The following is a 19,193-nucleotide window of genomic DNA, read 5'->3' as shown; positions in this document are numbered from 1 at the left end:
TAGCCTTGCTATAGATGTGCCCCCATTTCCTCCTTTTTCAGCCTTACTGAGAATCAGACTGCAGTATGTCAGAGGTCTTTTGTTTAGGATGCTTTCTAGAGTATTTTGCACTCGCTCACATTAGTCTGTATAAGGGTAGTGTTGTTGGCAACTTTCCTAAAAATTCTTATCAAGACACTTTCATGGCAGATATTAGAACACTGTTTCTTTGATCATCTTCTTAGCGGGTCTGAAACGTTTTGATCGTGCTAGATTTCTTAAATTATAATGCTAGTTCATGGTCTAGCTGGTAGACTTGCATAGCCATGTTGTTGAATAGCAAAATTTGCTGATCATCTGTCATATTCTTTCTGGTGAAGCTGGTTAACCAGGGAACTGGTTAAAGCCTAGTGTACACTACATGACTCAAGCTCGTCTCCTTTGATGTTTTGAGATGGCGACCGGTCTGTAACAAAAAGTCTCAGGTCTCGCAACGAACGGTCTTGTTGTGCGTGCACTCCTGCGACAGGCTGAGAGTAATCCCAGACGTTACGACAGTTTTCAAAACAGCTTGATATCTAGATGTCTTGTCGTCAGGTGTGCGCACTACAAGAGGAGGGCAAGGTATTAGGAAGCAGAAGACAAAAAATAATTAGAAAATAAAATTAAACTTCACCCACATCTCCCTATGTCTTTATTATTTTCAGCAGTTTTTATTTAAAAAAAAAAAAAAAACCTTTTCAAATTAGAGCAAATATACGTAAACATGGGCATTGTAGTGCCAATTTAGAGGCAGGGACGGATTAAGACATCGAGATACCCTGGGCATGGATGCCTTTACACTTCTTGATGCTCTGGAAATGAGTGGCACGTCAAAACGTGACAAATATCTCTCCCATTTATCTCAAAGGTGCTGTCGCGCACATGCAGTGTAGAAATGGCTAATTATAATGTAATCAGAGTGATCTTTATCATGTCGCAGCGTGATCTTCAAGTGTAATGTAGATGAATGGATGTCAAAGATCCACCAGTAGCAGCACATTTTCCTCAGCGTTGTTTACATGTGTATCAGCCTTTAAACAGCATTTAATGACAAGAATACACGACTGGTGAAAATGTACACATCACACCGCATTTTAACGAAGACAACAAACCGGCCTATTACATTTATTATCAGTATCCACTATAGATTTAAAGCCACTCCAGATCATGCTATCATAAGACAATAAACACTAGCAACATATCAACAAGCTCAGAAAAATAAACAGTGTTCGTACCTTAGCTGATGGGTCTCTCTATTGCTTCCCTTCAAGAAAAGTCTTCCACAACGTCATTAAAGTTCGGTTCTCCCACCAGTTCACTTTTTATAGCAACTACAGAAAGTAAGTTGCTTTGTTTTTTGTTAAATAGATCCAGTTGTGACTTTTCAGTTCATTTTGTTTACTTTGAAAAAACGTGTTGCTTAACGCTCGTATAACGCAATTATTTCCCCTCACCACTAGGTGCCCCTCACAACTAAGCCAGAAGGCTCTGACTAAGCAGCATAAGGCCTATTTATTATTAATTGACAATTATAAATGAATAACAATTGCCAAACGAATCATATGATAATATTCAACATTGCTCTGTTGCTGTAAAATAGTAATTTGAAAAAAAAAAAAAATGTTAATAAAATTCTGTTTAATGTAAAGTTTCTGCAGTTCGCCAGGGCCCCCTGCTGGTCAGAGGCCCTGGGCAAATGCCCGGTAGGCCCGTGCATTAATCCGTCCCTGTTTAGAGGTTCCGTGCAGATTTAGAGGGAAATAAGCATACGATTGGAAAATATAAAAAAGCAAATGCATGAACATGCACAATAGGGACACAGATACATGCAGCATGCACATTAAAAGCTCAGTTACAGGTACTGCACTAAAATAACTCAGATAACTCGGCTCTAAACATCATGTTTGCGAAAAAAAAATTTGTGCTTGATTATAATTTAGTTAAGCACAGACATAATGATTGATGTATGTTCTCATGAAATATGAGACTCTCCTCGAAATCTGAACACAAGTGGTCAGAAGAGATTACCAGGTGTAACCGTGATGTGTCTCACTTGTACATTTGTGATCGGATCACCCAAAACGCATCTTAATACCAGTGTACACATGGCCTCATTTGGGGGCAAATGGTTGTGTCGTTGATACACTACCGTCCTGTAGTGTTCACACCAGCACGATGAAAAACAGGACTGTGAGCTGTTGGCTTAAGCTAGTTAAGAAGATGGGTACACCGGCAAATGAAACTGGGGTCCATCATCCCATACACAAAATATGTTGGTGACCAGCAATGCTGTTTTTTTCAGCAGGGAATATCTTCCAGACTACAATACCATATGTGCATGCTAGGATATCCAGAGTAACTTGGTTTGCATGAAGGTCTCATAATAATCAGCAAGCAAAGTATTTCTTTTGTAACATATTTGTACAGTTCACCTGAAAAAGTGGAAATGCTACGCAGGTTATGACTTCATCCTTTCCAAAATTTACTACAAGTAATGCAAGCCAACAGAGGTTAATTAATAGAGAATACTTATTAACAGTGATAGAGACAAAGCAAGGGACAAATGTTACATAATGAAACTGTGAATGGTAGCATGTGCTCATGGACAGAAGTCTCTTAGTTACATAACACAGCGGTTTGCGCTCTGTTGCTATGGCTGTGTCCATTATACAGTGATGAATAAGCACTTATGCAATGAATACTTTAATGGTAAAATTAAAGTAACATTAAAATTAATGACCAATAAGTGACTATTCACTATATAAGTATAGGATTAACAAACAAATCTAAATAGGGAACAATAGTATTTAATAATAAATTTAATAATTTAATAATAAAATAAAATAAAAATAACGATGTAGTCCGAAACGGACATCTGTTAAAAACAGTTACAATTATCAAAAATCAGGCTCAATAATTGCAAAATGGAAATTTCACTACTGCAATTTGTGGCCGTCATACTTTGTTGCGCTATGGAGGCCAAGCCCAACTATGTGACTGTATTCTGGAAATAAGCTCAAAAATGTTATTCACTAAAAATCGTCCTCTCAGCCATAGGTGCCTGAACACCCATCCCACACTGAAGAGAATGTGTGACATAATTGTCAATCTTTCAGTTTTAAAAGTCCCGTTGGTGCTTAGCCTTCCCCATGGGTGCTCGAGCGGGTGTTAAGCACCGGTCACACTAGGCTTTGAGCACACAAAATTATTTCAGACATTGCAGCAGACCAGGATTTAAATAATAAATCACAAATAACAAATAATATTATATATACAAATTTAAGAATATACCGTCTACTCACTTTACAGCAACAATAAATACATGCAGATTTGAAATATGTATTCTTTGAATTGAGCCAAAAGTTCTGTGACATTTCGATCTTCTATTGATCACACGTCTTGTTGTCATCCAGATTCAGTGTTCAGAGTTTGCCAAACTTTTATTTTCCTCTACAGCGTAGTGCAAAATTTTTTCACATGAGCTTGCGTTTCCGGTCTCCCACGTTCTGATGCGTTTGAATCAGGTAGGTAAAGCTGCAGGCAGGAGACCTCTAAAAAGGGTGGGGTTACTCCAAAAGGGGTTGTGCCAACTCCAAAAGGGTGCATCACTTCCACTTATGGATAAGGTCAGGGAAAGTGAAAGGATTAGGTAAGGGGCTCCCTATATTGGAGTGAATATGAGTTTTCATGAGTAGGCTCTAAATTCCCTTGCAGTGCCTACTGGAGTAAGTTATGACACTGCACAGCTGGTAGAGGGGGTGGAGTGTAGACAATGTTTTTGAATTTTATTTAAATTTTTGATGTTTTGTGTCATAAGAATATACTGTATGTGATATAGTAAAAATGTGAACAAATAGGTTATGTCTACTGTACTGTACTTGTTTTATTTATTTCATTTTTATAGCTGCAAAAAACAAATGAACAAATAATATCAGCAGTCCGGTTTGACGTCTCAGACATTGTGAGCGGTGGTTTGGGTGGATTACGAGGAAAACATTTTAGGTTACAAACTGGTAATTATAAGGGTATTGTGCTATTAATGTGGTTTATGAGGACATTTCTAATGTCCCCATAATTCAAATCGCTTAAGAAAACATACTAAACAATGTTTTATTGAAAATGTAAAAATGCAGAAAGTTTTTATGAGGGTTAGGTTTAGGGGTAGGGGTAGGGTTAGGGGATAGAATCTATAGTTTGTACAGTATAAAAATCATTATGTCTATGGAGAGTCCTCATAATGATAGCTGCACCAACATGAGTGTGTGTGTGTGTGTGTGTTACAAGTGCTAATGTAAACAGACTTGGCTGCGTGCATCGGATAAATGCACTCGATCAGCATGTTTTCACTGTGAGTATACGAGTATAAAACTGTTATTGTGGTGCTTTTGTGATAGTTTGGCTGTCTGTTTCAGAAAACAAACATATTATATGCCTGAAAAGATTGTTTGAGTTGCTGTTGTGTGAATGAAAACCGTATCTGCACCTAATTAGCAGAAAATGGCTGTATGAATGGGAAGATCGCGTTTAGATATGATGGCTGTGCATATACAAGCTGTGAACTGTTATCGTGGTACTTTGGTGACAGCTTGGCTGTTTGTTACATAAAATAAACATTATGTGCTTGAAAAGACTCTTTGAGTAGCTGTTTGTTTGACGAATGAAAACCGCTACTAATGTAAACAAAAGGCAGCATCGGAGGAAGTTTGATGTATTGACTTTTTTCGTGGTACTTTGATGATGAGTTGGAAGTATGTATATAAAAGAATCTTATTCTGTGGTTTAAAAGACTGTATGAGTAACTGTTTGAGCGAATATAAATTACAGACGTATGACCAGTGCAGCCTGTGTCGGCGTGAAAGCCGATTTGAATCTGGCAGCTTATAACGTAACTGGCTGTTTCAGAAACACATATGTGCGATGCTACTCGGCGGGCCCAGTTGGTACGTATGAAAGGGTTACATTAAGTAATAGTGCATATGTAAAAATTTAAAAACATTTCACTATAAGGAAAGCAGACTATGAGAAATAACTGACAACTTCACGCGAGCCACTGAAAAATTTAAATGGGATGAATTTGGCCCACGGGCCGCTAGTTGATTTTCCAAAATCCCTTACCCAATTCTACTTCTGTACAAAATTTTGGCATCTAACTTGTCCCATGCCGTTTGTACATGAGTAATGGCTCAAATCGTGTGGCTACATGAGAAGATGGTTGCTATGACTTTTATAAGTGATTGGGTGTTTGATGTTACAACCTAGCAACCATCCAGAGCACCATAGCAACTGTATTCACCTTAGGCGCCAGTGAAACTAGCGTGCAGCCATCTTGAAAATTGTGTCTTGGAACTTCCGGTCTAGTGGTTTCTATACACAGTTTTCCTGAGCAACCACTGGCCGGTGCCATGGTGATTCAAATTGCCTGTATTCTTTTTCTGGTCTCAAGATGCATTGTAAAATTAACTGAAACGAACGATCCAGTAAAAATTGATTTCATGCTCAACTTGTGCAGTTGTTGGCTGTCATAACAACTCAAAAGTAGTTAATAATATCAATGTAACTAACCTCAGACCATTGCTCCATGTCATCAACATTGGGTGAGGCGCTGTAAAAAATACGGTCATCTCCTATAGAGTCACATGTTTTTGTTTTTTTGACAATTTCTACACATGTAATTACCCGCCAAGAATATATGCCGATGCGGCGGAAAACACTGGAGACCGGAAATTTAAAACAGGCAAATCGTGGAACACTTCCACGTTCAGGGAAAAAGGTGGATATACGTAGATATCTATGGTATTGATGTTAAAGTGTAATTAGCTAACGAAGTGGATTTATAGGTTATAGAGTAGCCAGAAGTTATCATGAGCATTTTAAAGTGTTCATGGGATGTCATAACAACTGGAAGCAGAGCGGGCAGATTTTAAAACAAGAGTTCTTCATTCATAAATACACAAGATCCTACCTTCAAGCTGTGGACATACTGATATGCCTCTGTGCTCATGAAACGCCAAGAGACAACACAAAGTCAATAAAAATTTCTTGTAATTGAAGTGTACGAAGAACGTGTATGCCAAATATGTAGAAGTAAGTTCATGTATATTAAAAAAAAGTTCAGCAATTGATCTTTAGGCAGTTCTTGTTTTTCTACAGTAGCACTGTAAAAATGCTGTAATAAATGCACACTGTTATGGAGTCAGTGCAGTGACTTAAGGCATACAGTATGTTTGCCATATTTAACCATGACCACAGAGTTGTTTATAATGAGAGCTAATCTTTGGTGTACATTTGCGGGTATGAAATTATTTCTGTCAGCATCAATCTTCTGTTTCTTCAGACTGAGAACCCAAAACCACTTCCTGATGAAAGTGTCAAAAAATTCAATTTCTCAATTCAAAAACAGGCCTTGAATGAATAACTTAAATAGGTTTGGCCAGAATAATATGAATGCTAACAGTATGTAATAAAATAAAAAAATACCTGTGACAAGATTCACATTTAACTTGACACAAATACATTTTTGTTGATACACAACACAGCAAATACTCTAAATATGTTGAGCTTGCGCAGAGTACTTTCAAAAGTGAAAGTGTCCCAGAAATCACAGTGTGATCACAATCATATCTAAAAAGGTGGTTGGGCCAAATGGAAAGCTACAAAGTTGTTTTGTCCCATCAACCACTAGTTACAATAAAGGTGAAAAATACTATTGTCAACAATATGTTGGAAGGCAACACTCTACCTACCTGAACATGTCTCTCTCTACTGAATATTGTGACGCTGCACATTATCAGACCTTATCAATCATATTCAATCTTTTGTCTTTTGGAGAATCCTAAAACCTGAAGCACAGATCAGAAACATCCTTTCATGAACTGATGTTTTACAGCAAGACAGCTGCATCCAGTCATAAAGCTCTTTTCTCTCTAGGAGAAAACCAGTTAAATTTCAAAGGCTATTAAAACACACCTTTTCATGCCTCGGACTGCTGTACAAACTGCTTTGTGTGGGAACAGTTCATCATGTAATGAATTAACTGATTTGGGTGCTAACATTTCAGTATGTTTGCCAAGGTATATTTATTTGTATAGGACTTTATATGTAGTTTGCTATGAAAAAAGTTTTAGAAGTGAAGTCAGGATTTTTTATAACATCTAAAATATTGCCCAATGTTTATGGAAAATCAGATAATCTGAAAGTTGGCTGGAAAAGCCAATAGACTTTTGCAGACCGTATCTGTCAATTTACATTCATGTGTTGACGGACGGCTCTTGACCTATCCAATATGGCGGACGCGCTGACGTATCGCGGTCCATAGAAACATCTGCTTATAAGTTATCTACGTATAAATATCTATATGTGTGTCCCAAACTAAAGCATGGGGGTGGCAGCATCATGTTGTGGGGGTGCTTTGCTGCAGGAGGACTGGTGCACTTTACAAAATAGATGGCATCATGAGGAAGGAAAAATATGTGGATATATTGAAGCAACATATCAAGACATCAGCCAGGAAGTTAAAGCTCGGTTGCAAATGGGTCTTCCAAATGGACAATGACCCCAAGCATACATCCAAAGTTGTGGCAAAATGGCTTAAGGACAACAAAGTCAAGGTATTGGAGTGGCCATCACAAAGCCCTGACCTCAGTCCGATAGAAAATTTGTGAGCAGAACTGAAAAAGCGTGGCGGCAAGGAGGCCTACAAACCTGACTCAGTTACACCAGTTCTGTCTGGAGGAATGGGCCAAAATTCCAGCAACTTATTGTGAGAAGCTTGTGCAAGGCTACCCAAAATATTTGACCCAAGTTAAACAATTTAAAGGCAATGCTACCAAATACTAAGGAGGTGTATGTAAACTTCTGACCCACTGGAAATGTGATGAAAGAAATAAAAGCTGAAATATATCATTCTCTCTACTATTATTCTGACATTTCACATTCTTAAAATAAAGTAGTGATCCTAACTGACCTAAGACAGGGAATGTTTTCTATGATTAAATGTCAGGAACTGTGAAAAACTGAGTTTAAATGTATTTGGCTACGGTGTATGTAAACTGACTTCAACTGCAAGATCGATATACAGTATATACAAATTTTATTTTATTAACGCATTTATTGCTAAAACTGTGGATGATGTGGCCTTTGATATCAAGTAAAGAAAGTGGACAGCAGTTGTTGGATTCAGTCGCCACAGCAACAGTGACAACAAATGCGGAAACGAGTCCCACTCACTGATCTATATATATATATATATATATATATAGATCAGTGGTCCCACTACTCAACAACCAACACTGAATGATTTCAGCCCAAGTTACATATCTGAAATCTCCGTTTAAAATAAGAAAATGACCTCAACATTACAGCCACAGAATGAGGTGCAGAGCGGAGTTTACACGTTTTCCAGCCGTCTGCGTCCATTTCCCAGCCGCCCTAAATACAGAAACAGCCCTCCGCTGCCGTGAGTCTCTCCACACCTCAGATCCACTTACATCTTTTCCCATATTAAGCATGTTAAGCGGTATTAATAGATTAAATCTATATTTTTGCCGTTTGGAAAGTTTTACAATGTCCTGGTAAAATAGTTTTTGTTCATGTAATTTACTGTACATGCTTTTAGTAAATATCTCATCACCTCAATGACGCTGTTTTATGTCCCTTACAGAAATATACCGTTTTAACCAAAGATGTTCCCCAAAATATTATAGTTAAAGTTATTTCTACTCCAAAAACATACATTAATACTGGCTCTCCTTCAAACAGAGTAAGAACAGTCAGAATAATTTTGTGTAATTTTGTTCAGAATTATAACTGTGGTATTTTGGCGGATAGATTACCATGGTAAGGTTTTTTAAGGGCTTTATCTTGATGTGGAGTAGAGTTCAAAGGGGCTAAAAGCCCCCCAGGGTAAAAGGCACTTTTTGATTTTATTTTCTCCCAAAACACTAAACAGCAGCACAAAGACCACCACAGTACTTTCCTGTTTGTCACTATACACCATGAGATCATTGCGTGCAGGGGCTTAGATTCCAGGGGGAATAATCAAAACAAGCAAGAATAAATGTCTATTTTTCCAGCCTGTTGTATTAGTATTTATTTATCACCCCTCATTTATTTACACAGGGCAAATATACTATTTATCAAATCTAATTTTATTATGTATCATATTTTAATGGGGATATAATTTATTACAGCTGACAGTTACATGAACAAACAAGGTTTGTACATCAACCGTAACAAGATCAGATTGAAGTTCACGGCTTTTTAACACTTCTGTGCACAAATCTGAAGGCTGCTTATAAGATAAATACAGGTAAATGTCATTTTATGTGACTACGCATTACTTTACGGAGAGCTTACAACCTACTAGTTAAGTCTTGCCTTAAGAACAGGTGGTGCAACCAAATTAAGCACTGACTTAGTTACAAACTAACTAGTAGTTACTAAGCCCTTAGTGTGAACTTTAGGTCCTAACTTACGTGAGAACTTACGCACAGCTGGTGCAACCCTACCCAGTGGTTTAATCAATGTCTTCTGAAGCAGTCCAATCGGTTTTGGGTGATAACAGACAAAAATGTAACTCCTTTTTCACTGTAATTTTTGACATCTGCAGTTTCCTTGGCAAACATGATTACAAGCTCAATTACACTTCCTAGCGCCATCTAGCCCTCTGTGCATGCGTCAGTAATCAGTGTTGGGTAAGGTACGAAAAAAATTAATCCACTATAAATTACTAAATAGTTACTAAAATTATAACCAGATTCATTCAAAAAGTAATCACAGTACTAACTACTTAAATACTTTGTAGGTTTCTTTCTAAAACACACTTGTGCACTTGTTACGCATGCGTCTTGCGGAAGAACGTTGTTATGGTAATTACGTAAGTTGTGCTTCGGCTCTGCTCCTCTGCGCTGATGAATGTGGTTCGAGGCACCGGTGGACACAAGGATACAGGACATCTTATCAGAGTGAATGGACAAATAAATAATGAAAAAAAAAAAGGAAAAGATGGATATCCGAAAACATGTCACCTGAGCAGGTAAGTGCCATATCTTATGCTGTTGTCTTGACTTGGAAACATTGATGTTTTGAAATAAATGATGTTATAAAAGTTAGGCAACCTTCGTTAACATTAGGCATAACGATTGCTAGTCTGATAAGGTCAAACGCTGTAAAGTTTTTAGAACTGCAGGATATTCTGGCCGAATAGACGACGGTAGTAACTCATTTACAGATTGTCATTGTTACCAACCAGTGGTCAACATAATTTCAAGACTCACATGTTCTTGGCAAGCCTAGGACTAAAGGATTTATTTATATAAACTACTGCCATTATAAAGAACAATACACACGTGTGCTAGCAAGTGAATAGCACACACACAGATGTGTTGAGTAAGAAAAAAGCCATCTCTGGGTCGCTTTTAAATCCTTTCTCAGAGTTGTACACATCTGAAAAGCCAAGCCGATGTTAATTCGGGTTTTATTACGGACTCTGTCACTTTCCCTTTTTGCTTGTAGCCTCTGCTCTGTTCAGGGTTTCTTTGTTTTTACAATCGGTGATTCCCTGGAGGTTTTCCGTTTTGAATGATCCATGGTCAATTTTTCTTGTTCGTACAGCTTCACGCTACTCCCACACACATGCTACAGTAGCCGGATCTTATTTTCTCTGTGTATGGATATGATGTCAACACACACGGGCGAATGACGTATGTATGCAATTTCCCACGAAATCCGTCCTGACAGCTCTAAAATATCAATAATTATCAAAGTGTATTTGGATAAAGACATGGTTTGGAAGATGGATTTTTGTTGCACTCTCTCATTAATAAATGTTTTTCTTTTTCTTTCTCTCCTTTTCTCCCCAATTTGGAATGCCCAATTCCCAATACGCTCTAAATCCTCGTGGTGGCGTAGTGACTCGCCTCAATCCGGGTGGCGGAGGATGAATCTCAGTTGCCTCCACGTCTGAGACAGTCAATCCGCGCATCTTATCACGTGGCTTGTTGAGCGCGTTACTGCAGAGACGTAGCGCGTTTGGAGGCTTCACGCTATTCTCCGTGGCATCCACGCACAACTCACCACGTGCCCCACTGAGAGCGAGAACCACACTATACATTTCTTTTTTTATTTATTTATTTTTTTTATAAAATTAAAAGTTTAAATGGAAATAAATGTTTGAATCTTTTTTCTTGAATCTTGATATCTTGTTCAGTAGAGAGGTCTGGTTAAACAGAGGTTGGTTAAATAAAACTTGCTTCACTGTATGATGCAGAAATGAAGAACAGGGCAGTTATGGAAACATCATGTATGATCGACGTGTTGTCCGAGGAAACACGTATGCGCAACATATTGTAAGTATTCCTACACTCAGAAAGCTTAGAATCCTCTCCGATTAGAACAGATACAGTTTGTGTTGTCTGAAAGCTTAATGAAAAAATCCAGAAAATATTTAGCTTTGTACTGTGCACTGTTTATTAAATTAGCAATACTTTTTGCTCCATGTTGATGGCACTTACAGTAGGCTACTATGATAATAAAGTCATTAAATTAATATAAATGTGTTTTTCAAACATCTCAGCCCGATCCAGTTGAATTCCTGAGACAACAGGAAGCCAGAAGAAAAGCTATGTCCAGGAAAAGGGTGAAGGAGCACTTTGGGCCGAAAACACCAGAACCACTATAGGCCAGAAGGAAGATAAATGTGCAGACAGGTAACAAACTGTTTTGGGAAGAAAAAAAAAGTCTCAAAATCTCAAAATGGACACACATTCTAATCTGTGACTCACCATAGACTTGTAAACAGTTGACCTGAGACTTAATTTAGACTCCAAATTAAAGACAAGCCTTTGCTGATCACAAGGAGAAATATTTTCTCTGAATATCGCAATACTAGATAAAAGAGGGTCTCTCACGCAGTTGTTTTTCCTGTGAGAATGTGCAATAATTTTCACTTGTATTCCACAGCAGTGCTTTAACACTATGACAACAGCTGGTTTAATGTTTAATGGTTTAAAGACATTGATGATTGGACAAATACAAAGTGCCTAATTAATAAACAATTCATTTTAAAAGTGCATGGTATTTAAGGTAAAATTTATTTTCTGATTCAATTAAACTCTCATATACAGTCCTCTCTTTTATAGTAGATAAGTACACAGAAAAAGAAAAAAAGATTTTGTGGTGAAGTAAATATAGCAGATAAGATTAAAGGGATAGTTCACCCAAAAATGAAAATTCTCTCATCATTTACGCACCCTCATGCTATCCTAGATGTTTATGAATTTCTTTCATCTGCAGAACACAAACGACAATTTTAAGAAGAATATTTTAGCTCTGTAAGTTCTTTCAATGCAAGTGAATTGTGATCAGACCTTTTAAGCTCCAGAAATCACATAGCAGCAAAAAAAATAATCCATAAAACTCCAGTGGTTTAATCCATATCTTCAGAAGTGATCTAATTGGTTTTGGGTGAGAAACAGACTAAAATATAACTCCTTTTTCACTGTACATCTTGTCTTTGCAGTGTCTAGGCACTAACATGATTTCAAGCTCGATTAAACTTCTTTGTTCTTGACGCATGTGCAGAGCACTAGATGGTGCTAGGAAGTGTAATCAAGCTTGAAATTATAATTGCCAAAGAGACTGCTGATGTCAAGATTTATAGTGACAATTTTGTTACATTCTGGCCTGTTCTCACCCAAAATCGATTGGATTGCTTCAAAAGACGTTGATTAAACCACTGGAGCTGTATGGATTAGTTTTATGTTTCCTTTATGTGCTTTTTAGATTTTCAAAGTTGTGGTCACCATTCACTTGCATTGTATGGACCTACAGAGCTGAGAGATTCTTCTAAAAATCTTTGTTTTCTGCAAAAGAAAGAAAGTCATACACATCTGGGATGGCATGAGAATGAGTAAATGATGAGAGAATTTTCATTTTTGGGTGAACTATCACTTTAAGTACTTTCTACATTGAATAAGTTAAAGCGTGCACTTCAAAATATTAAGTAAATACTTTATTTGTTTTTAATTCAAACATGTAAAAATTAATGCTTTAGCTTATAAGTAAATATTATTTATGTTTATTTATTATTTTTTAAATGTGTCATCATATTTCAATCCTAAAGTAGAAAACCTTGTCATATGTATCTTCTAATTTAACAACATTTCTGTGATAAATACGTATGTTTCACTTATCTTTTCGAAGCTGTTGTTTCCAGTACGCAGGCTTGAATAATAATGAGCTTGCATGGCGTGCAAGTTTATATAAACCATTTTTATTGTTGATTTTGTTGTTACGTTCTTGTTTTGTGGAGTCTCAAGTTCATTTTCTACTCAAAATTACCCATTCATGATAAAAAAAAAAAAAAAATGGTTTCCATCGTCTTGCTTTGTGCACGGTCTGCGTGCCCAGCTCCGTATTGTGATTGTATTGCCATTAATGCAAGGTGATGTTGTCTATTAGACTACATAGGATGCATGGAACTTTTCTGTGGAAAGCTTCCATATGTCATGTGGTACATTATTTAACATGTTAATAATGAAAGCTCAAATAGGGGAGTGTTTGAGGAAAATGTTCATTTAAATTTTACTAAGCTTATTTAAATACCATGTACATCAGATTTGTATGTTTAAGTAAAATTTACTCCCTCATTTCATTAATATTATGTCATGAAATTAAGTAGATTTTACTTAATTTTATATCATTAAAATTTACTTAACTGTGTACAAAAACTTGCAAAATAAAAATTAAGTACATTTTACTCACCATTTTTCAGTGTATGAGTTTCAGTGAATAAGGAAATGTATTGAAATTAATTGTTCTGCCACAGGGTTTATAAATCTAACCTGCAACATACACTGCTGAGCCAAAACATTATGACCACCTGCCTAATATGCTATTGGTCCTCCGCTTGCCACCAAAACAGTGCCAAACCGCCGAGGCATGGACTCTACAAGACCCCTGAAGGTGTCCTGTGGTATCTGGCGCCAAGATAATAGCAGCAGATCCTTCAAGTCCTGTAAATTGCGAGGTGGAGCCACTGTGGATCGGACTTGTTGGTACAGCACATCCCACAGATGCTCAATCGGATTGAGATCTGGGGAATTTGGAGGCCAGGGCAACACCTTGACACTTCATCTTGTTCCTCAAACTATTCCCGAATAATGTGTGCACATTATCCTGTTGAAAGAAGCCACTGCCATCAGGGAATACCATTGTCATGAAGGGGTGTACCTGGTCTGCAACGATGTTTAGGTAAGTGGCACGTATCAAATTGACGTCCACATGAATGGATGGACCCAGGGTTTCCCAGCAGTACATTGTCCAGAGCATCACACTCCTTCCACCAGCTTGTCGTCTTCCCACAGTGCATACAAGTGCCATCACTTCCCCAGGTAAACGGCGCACACGTACACATCCATGTGATGTAAAAGAAAACGGGACTCATTGGACCAGGTGACCTTCTTCCATTGCTCTAAGGTCCAGTTCCAACACTAGTGTGCCCATTGTAGGCGCTTTCGACGGTGGACAGGGGTCATCATGGGCACTCTGACCGGTCTGCGGCAACGCAGCCTCATACGCAGCAGGGTACGATGCTCTTTGTGTTGTGACACATTCCTCCCATAACCATCAGTAAAATTTTCTGTGACTTGTGCCACAGTAGACCTTCTGTCGGTTTGGACCAGATGGGATAGCCTTTGTTGTCCTCATGCATCGATGTGCTTTGGGAGCCCAACACCCTGTCGCCAGTTTTAGTTTGTCCCTCATCGGACCACTGTCAGTAGGTATTCACCACTGCTGACCGGGAGCACTCCACAAGCCTTGCTGTCTCAGAGATGCTCTGACCCAGTCATCTGGCAATAACAATTTGGCCCTTGTCAAAGTAACTCAGGTCTTTACTCCTGCCCATTTCTCCTGCATTCAACATGTTGAGAACTGATTGTTTGCTGACCATTTAATCTACCCAGAACTTTACATGTGGCCTTGATAAGAGATGATCAATGTTGTTCGCGTTACTGGTGAGTGGTCATAATGTTTTGGCTCATCAGAGTATAGAGAGCCGCTATACAGAAATTTGATCCTTTGATGTAACTGAATACAAAGACATGAGACTTGACTTAGTTTTGGCCATGAAAGAGTTGACTTGGACTCAAAGTCTGCATCAGGGACTTGTAAACATGTTTGATTAATACAGTGATTAGCACCAGAATTCAGGAGGCTGATCAAGGCTCTTACTGATGCTTATTGTAGAAACATATCTGAGGAGTTAAGTGATCATATAGAGGATGCCAGCGTTGAATGCCAAACAGACATGTTCCTGGACAAACCGGCCACTCCCCTCTTCATTCCAGCAAAAACTGGACGAGATGCAGCCACACAGATAGAAGAGGGAGAGGTGCAGTTTGAATTCTTGAGTTGTCAGTTTTGCATGACTTTTTCTTGCATTATACTGCAGTTCTCAGACCCTCTGCATTTCTTGCCCAAATCTCTGTTCGGTATTAATGCAACGGAAATTAATAGTAATACATTATTTAATACAATACAATCATTTCTTTAAAGTAATTCTTGCAGGTAACTATGCAAGTGACGGTTTGTGAAAACTTTGTGGTTTATATTTGTTAAAGGGATAGTTCACCCAAAAATGAAAATTCTCTCATCATTTACTCACCCTCATGCCATCGCAGATGTTTATGACTTTCTTTCTTCTGCAGAACACAAATCTCAGCTCTGTAGGTCCATACAATGAAAGTCAACAGGGTCCAAAACTTTGAAGCTCAAAAAAGCACATAAAGGCAACATAAAAGTAATGCATAAAGTATATGATAGGTGTGGGTGAGAAACAGATCAATATTAAAGTTCTTTTTACTATAAATTCTCCTCCCTGCCCAGTACCATGGGTAACGATATGCACAAAGAATGCGAGAACTCTTCAGAGAGAAGAGCGCTTAAGAATGCTGTTTGAAATTGGAGATTTTTAGTAAAAAAAAGGACTTACATATCGATCTACTTCTCATCCACACCTTTCCTATTGCTTCTGAAGACATGGATTTAACCACTGGAGTCGTATGGATTACTTTTATTTTGCTTTTATGTGCTTTTTTGAGCTTCAAAGTTTTGGACACTGTTGACTTGCATATGGACCAACAGAGCTGAGATATTCTTCTAAAAATCTTCATTTGTGTTCAGCAGAAGAAAGCAAGTAATACACATCTGCGATGGCATGAGGGTGAGTAAATGATGAGAAAATTGTCATTTTTGAATGAACTTTAATCAGCTCAGGGCTGTTAAAGTCTGTTCATTTTTGCTGCTGTTTGTCTTGGTCGCAGCTGTTTGATTTTGATGTGGAGGTGCAGCCCGTGCTGAAAGTGTTGGTGGGGAAGACAATAGAGCAGGCCTTGCTGGAAGTGGAGGAGGAGGAAGAGCTGGCCAGCTTGAGGGGTCAGCAGTGGGTGTTCAAGGAGATCCGTGACGCTGAGCTGGTGGAGGTACAGAGGCTAGAGGAGAGGGAACGGCGCCTCTGTGTGGAGGAGGTGAGAATCACGATTTGGTGGCAGGTGGTTGAACTGGGCCAAGAGGGTTGTTGACAAATTACATGGTCTTTTTTATTTTATATCAAGATTTTAGGATAAAATGTATATATGATACTGTATGTTCAAGGAAAATGTTGTCCGGAGGTAGCAGGGATAGTACTAGCAATAATTAATTGAATAATAAACAGAATGATGACTAAATTCTGTCTGAAACACAAATTTTAAACAGCCACATGCTTTTCCTAATCTTACCACAGTCTTTTGTTTTTGAACACAAATTTAATTCTCTGGGTTTAAAGTATATTCACAGTATTAATGTGTCTTCAGATTAATCTTTATGTGTATGTTTTTCTCCAAATGCAGGAGAACCGGATAAAGCAGAAGAAGGCTGTGCTGGAAAAGGAGAAAGAGACTGCAGAGAAAATTGCTGCAAGAGCATTTGCTCAGCAGTACTTGTCTGACTTGCTGCCCTCAGTCTATTCCAGTCTGAGGGATAGTGGCCATTTCTATGACCCTGTGAAGAGAGGTAAGTGTGCATGACAAGTAGAGACACTGATTTATATTAATTGTCTTTGTATCTTAAAAGATCGTAAATGACTTAATGCAACCTCAGCAAACACAGAATTATGTAGCGCATACTGCTCCGTCTAGTGTCACCTTGAACAAATGTATTGTAAAGTTAAACGAGTGTTCATTCTCTCTGCTCCAGATTTAGAGACCAAATTCCTCCCTTGGCTGATGAAAGAAGTCATCAATACTTTGGAACAGAGATATGTGGCTAGAACAGTGCTTGACAGTGAGTGAATGCTTTTTCAGGCAAAGTTCAGTTACTGTAACTTCCTTATTGTAGTCTTTTTAAAAGATTTTCTGCTGCCTACTAAACAAAATGTAAATTTAGGATTAATCAGTGAATTCTGTGGTCATCTTGCTAAGATCTATAAGGCAATGATGACATTCATTTTGGGTATAATTAGACTTCCCCTTGTTCTTCTGCAGTGCTCATTCAAGACGTCACTGACCAAAGATTTAAGGCCTTTCAGCTGCAACAATAAACTAATAGATCCCAAAACAATATCAGTTTAATTAATGAGTATGTTTCATTCTGGTTTGTGCAACAACAAAGGAATGTTTTGAACAAAAAGTTAACAATTAACCTTATACAGTTGTGCTCAAAAGTTTGCATACCCTGGCAGAAATTGTGAAATTTTGCCATTGATTTTGAAAATATGACTGATCATGCAAAAAAATGTATTTAAGGATAGCAATCAAAGGTTAATTTCCCACACCTGTGGCTTTTTAGATTGCAATTAGTGTCTGTGTATAAATAATCAATGAGTTTGTTAGCTCTCACGTGGATGCACTGAGCAGGCTAGATACTGAGCCATGGGGAGTAGAAAAGAACTGTCAAAAGACCTGTGTAACAAAGTAATGGAACTATATAAAGATGGAAAAGGATATAAAAAGATAACCAAAGCCTTGAAAATGCCAGTCAGTACTGTTCAATCACTTATTAAGAAGTTGAAAATTTGGGGATCTCTTGATACCAAGCCAAGGTCAGGTAGACCAAGAAAGATTTCAGCCACAACTGCCAGAAGAATTGTTCAGGATATAAAGAAAAACCCACAGGTAACCTCAGGAGAAATACAGGCTGCTCTGGAAAAAGACGTGTGGTTGTTTCAAGGAGCACAATACGACGATACTTGAACAAAAATGAGCAGCATGGTCGAGTTGCCAGAAAGAAGCCTTTACTGCGCCAATGCCACAAAAAAGCCCAGTTACAATATGCCTGACAACACCTTGACACGCCTCATAGCTTCTGGCACACTGTAATTTGGAGTTACGAGACCAAAATAGAGCTTTGTTTGGAGAGGGGTCAACAAAGCCTATAGTGAAAAGAATACCATCCCCACTGTGAAGCATGGTGGTGGCTCACTGATGTTTTGGGGGTGTGTGAGCTCTAAAGGCACGGGGAATCTTGTGTAAATTGAATGAATGCAGCATGTTATCAGAAAATACTTGCAGACAATTTGCATTCTTCTGCACGAAAGCTGTGCATGGGACACTCTTGGACATTTCAGCATGACAATGACCCTAAGCACAAGGCCAAGTTGACCCTCCAGTGGTTACAGCAGAAAAAGGTGAAGGTTCTAGAGTGGCCATCACAGTCTCCTGACCTTAATATCATTGAGCCACTCTGGGGAGATCTCAAACGTGCGGTTCATGCATGATGACCAAAGACTTTGCGTGACCTGGAGGCATTTTGCCAAGACGAATGGGCAGCTATACCACCTGCAAGAATTTGGGGCCTCATAGACAACTATTACAAAAGACTGCACGCTGTCATTGATGCTAAAGGGGGTAATACACAGTATTAAGAACTAAGAGTATGCAGACTTTTGAACAGGGGTCATTTCATTTTTTTCTTTGTTTCGTTTTATGATTGTGCCATTCTGTTAAAACCTACAGTTGAATATGAATCCCATTAAGAAATAAAAGAAATGTGTTTTGCCTGCTCACTCATGTCTTTAAAAATGGTACATATATTACCAATTCTCCAAGGGTATGCAAACTTTTGAGCACAACTGTATTCCATTATTCTCATTTCAAGACATACCAGAAAACCACTCCAGGAAGTTGAAAATGCAT

The 19,193-nt window shown here is 38.2% G+C and overlaps 1 pseudogene; it reads left to right on the top strand.

The window, feature by feature from the left end:
- The first annotated feature begins 8,363 nt into the window (after positions 1 to 8,363).
- LOC127410147 (radial spoke head protein 3 homolog B-like) lies at positions 8,364 to 17,599 on the top strand (annotated as a pseudogene).
- Positions 17,600 to 19,193: the final 1,594 nt, after the last annotated feature.

Source organism: Myxocyprinus asiaticus, chromosome 19, assembly GCF_019703515.2.
Source record: "Myxocyprinus asiaticus isolate MX2 ecotype Aquarium Trade chromosome 19, UBuf_Myxa_2, whole genome shotgun sequence".
Classification (NCBI taxonomy): Eukaryota; Metazoa; Chordata; class Actinopteri; order Cypriniformes; family Catostomidae; genus Myxocyprinus; species Myxocyprinus asiaticus.
Note: the sequence above shows the minus strand (reverse complement) of the source record. Positions and strands in the feature narration are given on the sequence as shown.